The sequence below is a fragment of the Chenopodium quinoa genome, unplaced genomic scaffold (genome assembly GCF_001683475.1).
Source record: "Chenopodium quinoa cultivar QQ74 unplaced genomic scaffold, ASM168347v1, whole genome shotgun sequence".
NCBI classification, from domain to species: Eukaryota; Viridiplantae; Streptophyta; class Magnoliopsida; order Caryophyllales; family Amaranthaceae; genus Chenopodium; species Chenopodium quinoa.
Genome location: NW_018743978.1, coordinates 22053 through 33171, shown reverse-complemented (window position 1 = coordinate 33171; position 11119 = coordinate 22053). Strand labels below are relative to the sequence as shown.

The 11119-nt window shown below is 31.8% G+C and overlaps 1 pseudogene; it reads right to left on the bottom strand.

Moving 5' to 3' along the window:
- Positions 1-7717: 7717 nt before the first annotated feature.
- LOC110689944 lies at positions 7718-8582 on the bottom strand (annotated as a pseudogene).
- Positions 8583-11119: the final 2537 nt, after the last annotated feature.

Sequence of the window (11119 nt, the reverse complement as noted above, 5' to 3'; positions counted from 1 at the left end):
ATTGGATTGACCTATTTTCTTACCACTAAATCCGCTTCACTTTTATATGGATTCACGTGGTGGATTATAGGGCTTGGGATAGACTTTAATCAATCGCAAGACTTGAGGGTTCAATTTTGAAATCCCGATCAAAAGTGTTAGTTTAATTGCAAAAACTATAATAATCGCAAGCTCACAATTAAATCAACAATTTAATCAATTCAAACAATCATAAACACTCTTTCTGAATTTTATTAACGAAAGAAAATATATTTATAGGACATATATCCCACACTAACTAGAGTTCTAAAAGATAAAAACTAATTATTCTATTGTAGTTGTGAAACAAAGATCACAATAAGATCTAAAATATCTTATCATAAAACTATAACTAACAAATCATAGATAATCTAAAACTCTCCATAATCCTAATTTGACGAACCAAATTGAATAAAAAAACTAGTTTTAATCTTAATCTGTAAAATACTCCAGACCCAATAACTAATCTAGCTTGAGTACCCACTTTGTTCCCACATCACACTTGTTGACTTGTATACAAATGGTGTAACATTTAAACCATATACAATATGGAGTATTTCACGAGATATTTTTTGTAAACGGATTTTTAAAAATTTATTTTTTATAGAAAAATTATGGGGTTAGCATATACCCCTCGGGGTACAATTAAAGTAGGCCACTGGTCACCGAAGAAGACAAGAATGTTGGCTTGTTGCTTATGCTAGCTAGTGGCCATGTACAGCGATAGGATGACTCGGAAAGATTTTTGGATCACAATTGTTTAATGTTATAACCATATTCACAATAGATTTTTGTAAATAAGAATGTTGGCTTTTGCTAATGCTAAGCCGTGTAGTGACATGTACAAGTTATAGGATGAAACTTAGTTTTCATTGTGTACTACATTTGCAATAACAAAAACGTGGATTTTTGGACCACAATTGTGCGATGCTTAAACCATATACAGTACGGAGTATTTCACGTACAAGAGATTTTTTATAAACAGTTTTTGTTTTTCTTTTTATAAAAAATTTACAGGGGTAACACGTGTACAATGTAGGTCCGTTAGTGATGACCCAGTAGATAAGAATGTTTGCTTGTTGCTAATGCTAGCTGAAGGCCAGGTAGCGACATGTACAGTGATAGGATGAAATTAGTTTTCATTTTAATACATTTGCAATAACAAAAATGCGCGTGGATATGTATATTTACCTATGTACTCAGAAAGATTTTTTGACCACAATTGTGTAAAGACGGTAAAGGCGAGGCAGGGGTAGCACAGTGATTGGCTTGTTGCTAAAGCTAGCTAGAGACAAGTAGCGACATGTCAAAACTCAATAAGATTGGTATTCACCTCGCACAAACTAGATAGATTTTCATTGTAATAGAGTAAAAAACATATTTTTGAGCATCAATCGTTAGCTGAACCTTTTGGTTAACTTGACCTGTTAATACATTGGATTAAGCATAAGCCATGTCAAAGATGAGTTTATAGTACATGTACAAAGTTACCTTAAAGTTACAAGTCATGTGGGATTGCATTCTAAATTTGTGATTTTGAGTTAAGTCGTCCACCAAATTTTGAATTAATCACTCTCCCTTCTTTTACTGTCACAATTATTAACAATTCGCTAGATATTTAAAGATTAATCATCAAGACGTCAATAACCCCTTCTCATATCCTTTCAACTCGTTATAATAATTGTAGTATTTCTTCTGTATTAACTATGTTGTTACAATATCTAATTCAACCTAATCTATCTTGACCTAACCATGATTTTTACCTCACTAAACCAACATAGTTTTACAACAATCTTATATTAACCTAAATTTTTTTTTAACTTAAACATAATTACTTCGATTCATGTAATTATTTATTTAATTAATTGCTAAGAACTTTTTTTACTTAAATATGACACAACAACATGTGGCCATCCTCAATTTATCTATAATTAGTTCATTTCTTATTGTCTAATTTATATAGATATGGTAAGGTATTGACAAATTGTGACTTAAAAGATAAAACTTATACATGACGGACCTAATATACTAAAAAACTAAGAAATATTAATGACACAATATGAAAGATAATACATAAAAGACCTAATAGTGACCCAATGATAAGGTATTAACTCAATAATTACCCTGGTTTAATAATGCCCTTATTTAAATATATAATTTGGTCATGTTGACCCAAATTTAGACAAACTCAATGCAATAAGGTTTTGAATTGGGTCGGAATTGACTTAATAATGACTCAGTTGTATCATAATCAAACTAAAATGAATAAAAATCATTTGAACCGTAATCAATCCCACCCAAAGTCATTTGACCCAAAATTAATCCAATCCAGCTAATATAAGTTTGAGCTCGATACGAATTTATCAGAAGCGAATATGAATGAAGTTGACCCAACCAAAACACAACGCTAAATCGATTGATCTTTACCCGATCCTAACCGAGGGGGTAAAAATGGTAACTTAGATATTTTATTACTTAATGTAGAAATATGTTTGGTAAATAGATGATTATTTAAAGCTGATTGATTATGTAAAATGATCAATAAGCCAATTGTGGGGTAATTAGTTCATATACTATTTTTTTCTTAAATGAGGGTATAAGTATCATTTCACTATAAGAATTGAATAAACTAATTAAAAAAGCCCCTAAAATGAGCTTTTTGAAAAAGAGCTTATTTAGTAGAATAACCTCTTTAAATAAGCTTCCCATCAAACACCTTGAATTAGCTTATTTATAAAGTACGTTGGAGCTAGTAAGATATTTATAACGATAACATGTCGTACATTATTGTTCTTCATAAAACCTTCTTAATCAAGAACATTATATATAATGATGAGTACATGCGTAGTAATGCACTTTGGAGCGAGGAAGACGCCGCGGCAATTAAGCTTTAATGAAAAAAAACATTAGGCCAGTACTGAAATAATCATCTGGCCTTATTGAAATAGACTTAACCAAAATCATACGGTGGTCATCTGTGAGATTATCAATACTACCATCGATAGCCCCGCATACTATATCTTTCTTGGTTGCAAACGCATCGATCGTATTACTTGATGGACAGTACTCGAGTTGGTAAAACCCCGGATCACCTCTTCTTTTCTCTATCTTGAACCAATTGGCGGCGGTCTGAGGGCTCGGGTTTCCAATACCACCTCCGGTAGACAAGAAGAGATCACCGGAGTTGGCATCGGGGGTAAGTTGCCATGCCCCTTGCGAGCAGGCACTAAATGAGTTGTTGAAGACTACGTTGACGTCTGAGGAAATGTGGACATGTTTATGTGATGGTCTGATGGGAGGAACTTTATTGGGGATTCGCGGTACCAGCCTTCGCCTAATTGGGCTACGTATTGAGGGCATTCGGGTTGGTTTGGTTTGGATGCCGCGACTATGCCACCTCCCCATCTAAATGTTGACTGGGGAGTACGGACGTAGTAAAATGAACCTACTTCGAGTGGGTTCCCTTCGATATCTAGGACAAGGGAGTCTACGTTGTTGGCGGTTGTGGCTGAAGAAACCATGGAAATAGAGAACATAAGGAGGATTGTGGTGTAAAGTTGGAGATAAAAATTAGCCATCTTTTTAGGGTTTGTTCGTTTTTATTTTTGGAGTTTGAAATATGATGTAAACAAGAGCTCTGGAACTTAAATATATATAAAAAAAAAAAAAAAAAAAAAAAAGCTATGTAAACCACCTCACATTTCTTCAGACCTCAAATTTGAAAATTCTACTACCAAAAATTTTAAAATTGTACTGATTTAATGATTTTTAAATTATTTTTAAATGCTAAAATTTATTTTTCTCATTTTAGGAATTCGTTGTAAATATTTGAAAATTAGTCATTCTAATTTTTTATTTTTTTCAATATATATTATTTTCTTTACAATATATAACAACTTTGTTTCTGTTTTATTTATTTATATATATATATATACCGATACATGGTGCACTCGGGTGCAGGGATGGATACAGCTAACACCAAGGGTATGTATGTGCATAACCTACATGTGCATTAAAATAAAATTTATAGCAGCTTTATGGCAAACCATTAAGCGTAGCTAGCTGTTTATCTAATTGTCTATTAAGCGTTATTTGCTTCCTTGAATTGTCACTTTAGTCTATAGTTGGAATCCATTGTTAAACAATTTTCCCAACTATTTTTTGCTGACTACTACATGTTAAGATCGTTTATGCAAACAGGTTAGGATTATTGTCTATTAAGTAAATAATTGTGCACACCTTGTTTGTAAATTCTGAATACGCCACTACCCAGGTGCATAGATTAAGAATTATGTATAAAGAAGTTTTCTGATCATAATTATCCCGCCAAGTGAACATTTCACATAGGAAAGTGGAGCTTAAAATGTGTTTTGATTATGTGGTAATTTATTGCTCGAAGTGTCAAATTTAGTCCATAAACTATTTTTTGTCAATACTTTTGCCAACTCAGCATAGAATATTAATAATTTAATTAATGTCGACGGAAAACAAATGACACATACCAAAGTAAGATCCCTAAACTCTTACTGATTATGATTAGTTTCTAAACTATTTGGTCAGAAAACACCTACATTGGCTGTTGAAGGATCAAAAGTGACATTTAAGAGTTAAGGGATCAAAAGTGCATAAGTAAAATAGTTTATTAGAGACTTTAATTTTACTTAACATTTTTTTTTTCTTTCACTTCATACCGTTTTGCGTCATTTATTCAAAATATATAAATAAATAAATAAAAATTACATTATAATTTTTTTCTCGCCGTTGAGGATCATTATGTAATAATCTTTGAAAAAACATTTACTCGTACCATAATTGTCACCGATTATATTTTGGATTAAATAACAAGATAGCATTTGCTTGGGACATGGACCACATTGTCCACATAGTGGTTTAACTGGTGGTCTTCAGAATTTAGAACTGGTGGTTTAACTGGTGATTTTGAGGTTACTACTACTATTATTTAATGGGGGTTACTATTGTTGTTGATAATGGAATGATTTTGATGATGGTTATTATAAGGTTACTGTTTTTTGTACCGGGGTTACTGAGGGGTTTAATTTTATGGGGTTACTAAAAAGATTAGTAAAGGGGTTACTAATGCTATTATTTAATAGGGGTTACTAGAGTTGTTGATAATGGAATGATTTTGATGATGGTTACTATAAGGTTACTGAATTTTCTACTGGTTACTGAGGGTTTTACTTTTGTGGGGTTACTAATCTGAATTTTCTACTGGGGTTACTGAGGGGTTTACTTTTATGGGGTTACTAAAAATATTAGTAAAGGGGTTACTACAGTGGTATTTGAGGGGATTACTAGAGGGAATTATAAGCAAATGCTGAAAGGGTTACTGAGGGAGTAATATAAGGGGTTACTAAATTTCACTTATTACGTTACTTATCTTAATTTTTAAAATTTACAGGGATTCAGTATGTATTTTTTTACTACCTCAAATAAAAAAAATTTACATACCTTGGTGTTCAATATTTTCTAATAGAAGTTGCTTGATTTCTGTAATTTTGTTTTCGATCTCCAAATTCATGAATGAATCTTCAATCTCTTCGATTTCCATTGATTCTTATGAATCCAGGAAATTGTATTCTTCGTCTGCCATGGAATTTAGTAAAAAAGATGAAAATTGAGGTGAAAAATCAATGTGTTAAAAGCGTCGGTGTTAAAAGTGAAAAAGTTTTAAAAGAAAAATTGGAGTAAATGGCAAATGAGTGGCGGCGTGTTTTTTAGGTTTTGGGAAGCGTGCGTGAGACGCTTTTTGGTTGGTTTTTCCAGAAATTTCCAAAACGCGCGTTTTTGGAAAGATATTTCATTCTCCGTTATTTTGGTGAGTCCTGTTATGCCGTACGTGTGGCCGGGGTACCAAAAACGCGCTGTACATGCACCCATTAATATTTATTTATTAATTCTTTATAAGGAAAAAAAATTGGATTTATATCCTTCACTTATTATCAATATATTTCTTGGTTATATTATCCTTTAAATATTGCATAGTCACCCAAGTAGATAAGATTATTGTTGGCTTGTTGCTAATGCTAGCTAGAGTCCAAGTAGCGACACGTACTGATAGCTTTCATTGTACTACACTTGCAATAACAAAAACGTGGATCTATATTTACCTATGTACTCTCAATGATTTTTAAACCACAATTTGTGGTATACAAACTTAATAGATTTTCATTTGGATCAAGCGTAAACCACCATATCCACGCAGAGTCTACCAATTTGAACAAACACGGCAGTAGAAGACCTTCAAAATTGATGTGAGTTTACCGACATGCCCCTAACTAGATGAATGAAAAATCGGAAATACCCTTTCCACACTTATATTTTTTTGAAAAACATTCTAATGTTGTGATATTAATTAAGCTAACTCACCAAATTTTTGATTAATCACTCTCCCCATTTAATGAGAAGACATTGTGTGAGGTAAAATGAATACTTCCTCTGTTTTTTTTTACTTGACCTACTTTGACTTTTACACTATTCACCACTCCTCCTTTGACCGTGTTTTGTGAATAATATGTAAGGAAAAATATATTCATGTTGGATCATTTTGAATTCGTCTCAGTAAGTACTATCATAACATATAACTTTTATATATTTTAATTATAGAGAATTAAACTTATAGACCGTTAAAGTTTTACATTGACAAGCGTGATAAAAGAAACAGGTCAAGTAAAAAGAACAGAGGAAGTATAAGTTATTTGATATTTTATATATATTTTTTTAATATAATTTTAAAATTAAATATAAGTTGTTGGACATTTCATAAATACTCTTAAACTTCCATGTAAATTATTCATGGTCAAACTATATATAATTTGATGTGCTACTTACAATGCTCTATATAGATTATTTAACTCAAGATCAGCTAATTCTATTAGACAACATTGATCATCTAGTGTATATATATATGCAAAGTACAATTTCGAGAGGTCATGTTTACAAGGAAATAGATGCGGTCAATAATTTCCACCTATTGGACTATCATTATTTTTATCATTAATGTACCCTAATTGTGGCCCGTGATATTTTGGAGAACTTGTGGACATACAATAATTCCCCATATATTAAAAATACCATTATTAAATTAACTAGAAGACATGGTGTTTGAAACTGTGGAATTAGAGGTAACAAAATCTAACTCGTGTGACCTGATTTATTCTGATCGACTCGAAAAAAAATCATGTTTTAAATTTCTACTCATATGAATACAATAATTTAGCATGACTTAATTTGAAATAGATATAACTCGACCTGATCCAATATCACCCAGTCCGACGCATATACTTGAATTGACATCTAATTGTTGTCTTTGGACCACTACATATCCACAATAAAAGCTCAAAAATATATGAGGCCAATAAATGTTATGTGTACGACGTCTAATTTATATCATTTTATGTTGAATAACATTGTTAAATTTATGTGTACAAAGTACCATTCATATCAATTTTTAGCCAATATTTTTATTTGCACTAATCTATTTAACTCCTTTTATATTTGAAAGTGACATATTTTCTCATGTGACTATTTTTTTTTTTAAAGTATTATACTTTATTTTTTAATAAAATACTACGAAATACGAAGTACATTTTTATCATTAATTTTTCTTATATCAATGTCCTCTCATTATTAAGCTTCTCTAATACTACAAAAATACATTCATAATTAAGTAATCAAATGAAGAGAAATTTCCAAGATGAAATTCTTTTATTGATAAGATCAACATCATACATTATTGTTCTTCATACAACCTTCTTAACAATCTATATGCTTAAGTACATGCGTAGCAACACTTAAACTTTAATGAAACTTAGAATGTGGAAGAAGTCTGCCCTTCTTGGAACTAGACCTAACCACAACAAACGGTAGTCATCTGTGCCCGAAGTAGCGTCAATAACGCCACATACGATATCTTTCTTAGCTGCAAACCCATTGATTGTACTACTAGACGGACAATATTCGAGCTGGTAAAACTCCGAACTAGCAATACTTTTCTCTATCTTGAACCAATTAGCTGCGGTCTGAGGGCTCGGGTTTCCAATACCACCTCCGGTAGACAAGTGGATTTCACCGGAGTTGGCGTCGGGGTAAGTTGCCATGCCCCTTGCGAGCAGACGCTAGAGGAGGTATTGAACATTATGTTAAGGTCAGAGGAAATGTGGATGTGTTTTTGTGATGGGTCTGATGGTAGGAATGTAATTGGGATTCGCCGTACCAGCCTTCGGCTAATTGGGCTACGTATTGAGGGCATTCGGCTGGTTTGGTTTGGATGCCGCGACTATGCCACCTCCTATTCTGACTTTTGAAAAGTTCTGTACGACGTAATAAAATGAGCCTACTTCGAGTGGGTTCCCTTCTACATCTAGAACAAGGGAGTCTACGTCGTTGGCGGCTGTGGTTGATGTAACGATGGAAAGAGAGAAAATTAGGAGGATTGTGGTTGAAAGTTGGGAATAAAGATTAGCCATTTTTTTGGGTTTTGTTCGTTTTTTACTTTAGAAGTTTGTGAAGAAAAGCACTAGTACTCTAGAGCTTATTTATAAAAAATGCTAAGTAAACCAACTAGTGTTTGATCTGTGCACCCAGGTGCACCATGCGTTTGGTGTACTCGGTAAAACTAAAAAAGACAGAAAGAACATACATATGAAAATAAAAAACATACTACTATTTGAAAAAGAATATACTTGTATTTGAAAAAGAACATACCTGTGTATGACAAAAAATATATGTTTGTGTTTGACAAAGAACATAATATTTCAAAGAACATAAAGTTTTTATTGAAAGAACATGATATATATTAAAGAACATGATAAATTTTTTATCATGGTTACATAGGTGGTTGAATTTAACATTTTTTTTCATGCACGTACATTAAAGAAAATATCGTATAATGTAAAGAACATATAGTTCAAACTCAAAGAACATATTATGCTCGCGTTTTTTATAAATGGCTATAATTATTTTTTAAAATATGCAAATGTTCTTTCCAAGTGCACCACGTCCATTCCAGATGTTCAATAAAAATTTCATTGACACCTATAAATTACTAGTAACTAAAGTATAAAATCACGGGGGTTCAATATCATAAACATGAGAATTAAATTATCAAGCTATCCCTTGTTTATTAAAATTAACAAAAATTAAAATGCTAACTGTTAATCAAACACATTTTTTTTAAATGGCAGTCATCCTTAAAATGACTATCAATCACTATACTTAATTCCCATTGACCTAGTTATTTTTTTTTATTATTTTTTTATATTTGCTTCTCAAACTTAAGATATGATTTGTCTAAAAAAAAAACTAAAGAAATGTATTTTTTTTTAAATCATTTTTTCAAAAATTAATTATAAAAAGTAAATTTTGCAATAAAACCACCTTTAAATAAATCTCGTTTTTTTTTGCATATAACCACCTTTAAAACAATGTTGTAAAAGACCATAAATTTTAAAAATTTTGGTTGCAACTTGTCACCATTTCAATGTAAAACAATTGATAAATTTAGCTAAAAAAGTTGTAATTTTGAAAATATTAAACTAATGGTCAAAAGGGTGCATCTGTGACAATTAATAATGCAGAAGCGAGTAACATAATCAAACAAAGGGATTATATATTTTGAGCATTGGTGTGTTACACATATGATATAAAAATGATTTAACACAAGAATGTAATAAGAGCAACACTTGAGTTTTATTATTAATCAACCGACGAATTTGTGCACATTACATACATAGCATGGAACATCAAACATTGGCCATATTAAATCAAACATTACATAATCTGTGAAGTTTGTGTTAAAGCTTTTCTGAAACGAAAGGTAAATTTAAGATTAAAATCAGTATTCATGCCCAAAAGTCCATTCTCAAAGATTCCAGCAAGTTTGCATATGACGTTGTCACAATGGAATATCTCATATTCATTTGGTTGGACATCGCTGAATGGTAATGTTATACTGAATGGACTAGGCCCGAGCGACTCAGTAGTACCCGCAGCCACATAGATTTGGCCGGTTGCATTATCCGTGGTTAATCGCCACGCTAGTGGCTTCGTGCAGGTGGTAGTGTCGTCAACAACATAGAATTCAGTTGGACCAAACGGAAGGTACTTTGAGCTTATTGGAGAAGTGATTTTGAAAGGGTGGCCAATAGATGAACCATCTTTCTCTTGGGCTATAAAGAGAGGGCACGCCAAGGTTTGTGGTTTTTTGTGCCACGGCGAGGCCTCCACCATTGGTGGCGATGATGTAATATGTTCCGCCATTTAGCATTGGTTCACCATCCTCGTCCGTGATATAAGCAAACCAGGCAGCCATGGTTGGAGGAGGAAAGAGTTGGAGCAAAAGAAGAGCGGTTATTGCAATTGCTGGTTGGAGAAAGGTACTCATTTTCTAAAGATTTTTTGAGCTTTGGTTGTTAAATTGTTTGAAGTATTTTGGAAAAGTAGGAGCTTGTAAAATGATATTTATAAGAGGCTCCAAGCTCCAACGAATAAAACTAGAAAATTTTAAATGTTAGTTACTCCCTCTCTTCTAATTACATGATCACTACACCAGCTTTTGCCCGAATTGTTATTATTTTATGTCAATAAGTAGCTTAGGACCAGTAACATGCACGATTATTACTGAATTATTATTTTTTGTTATCTTAATCCTAAAATAAAAAAAATATAACATTAAGCTTTATTTATGTAAAATATGCATAAAAATTGAGTACAAAATAGGGAAATATATTATAAACGTTATACAACAATAAAAGGTTTAAATAAAATAAATTTGTCGATTTGTACTCAATTTTGTATGACAAACCCTGATAGAAAAAAAATAAATTTCTTTAAATTTTATTAATAAAGTGCTAAATAAATTATATTAAGAAAATTTGAATTTTAACACCATAAAAAACGGAAAAATGGATTTTCTAAAAAAAAAAACTTTTATTTTAACACCACAAATTTTTTAAGAAAATTGAGTTTACCATCGTCCAAAAATCTGTTAAGTGAGGTCCATTGTGCCACATGTCGTCATATTATTAGTTTTAAAAAAATTAAAAAAAAAAAAACCCTAAATTACCGAGCCAACCCCATC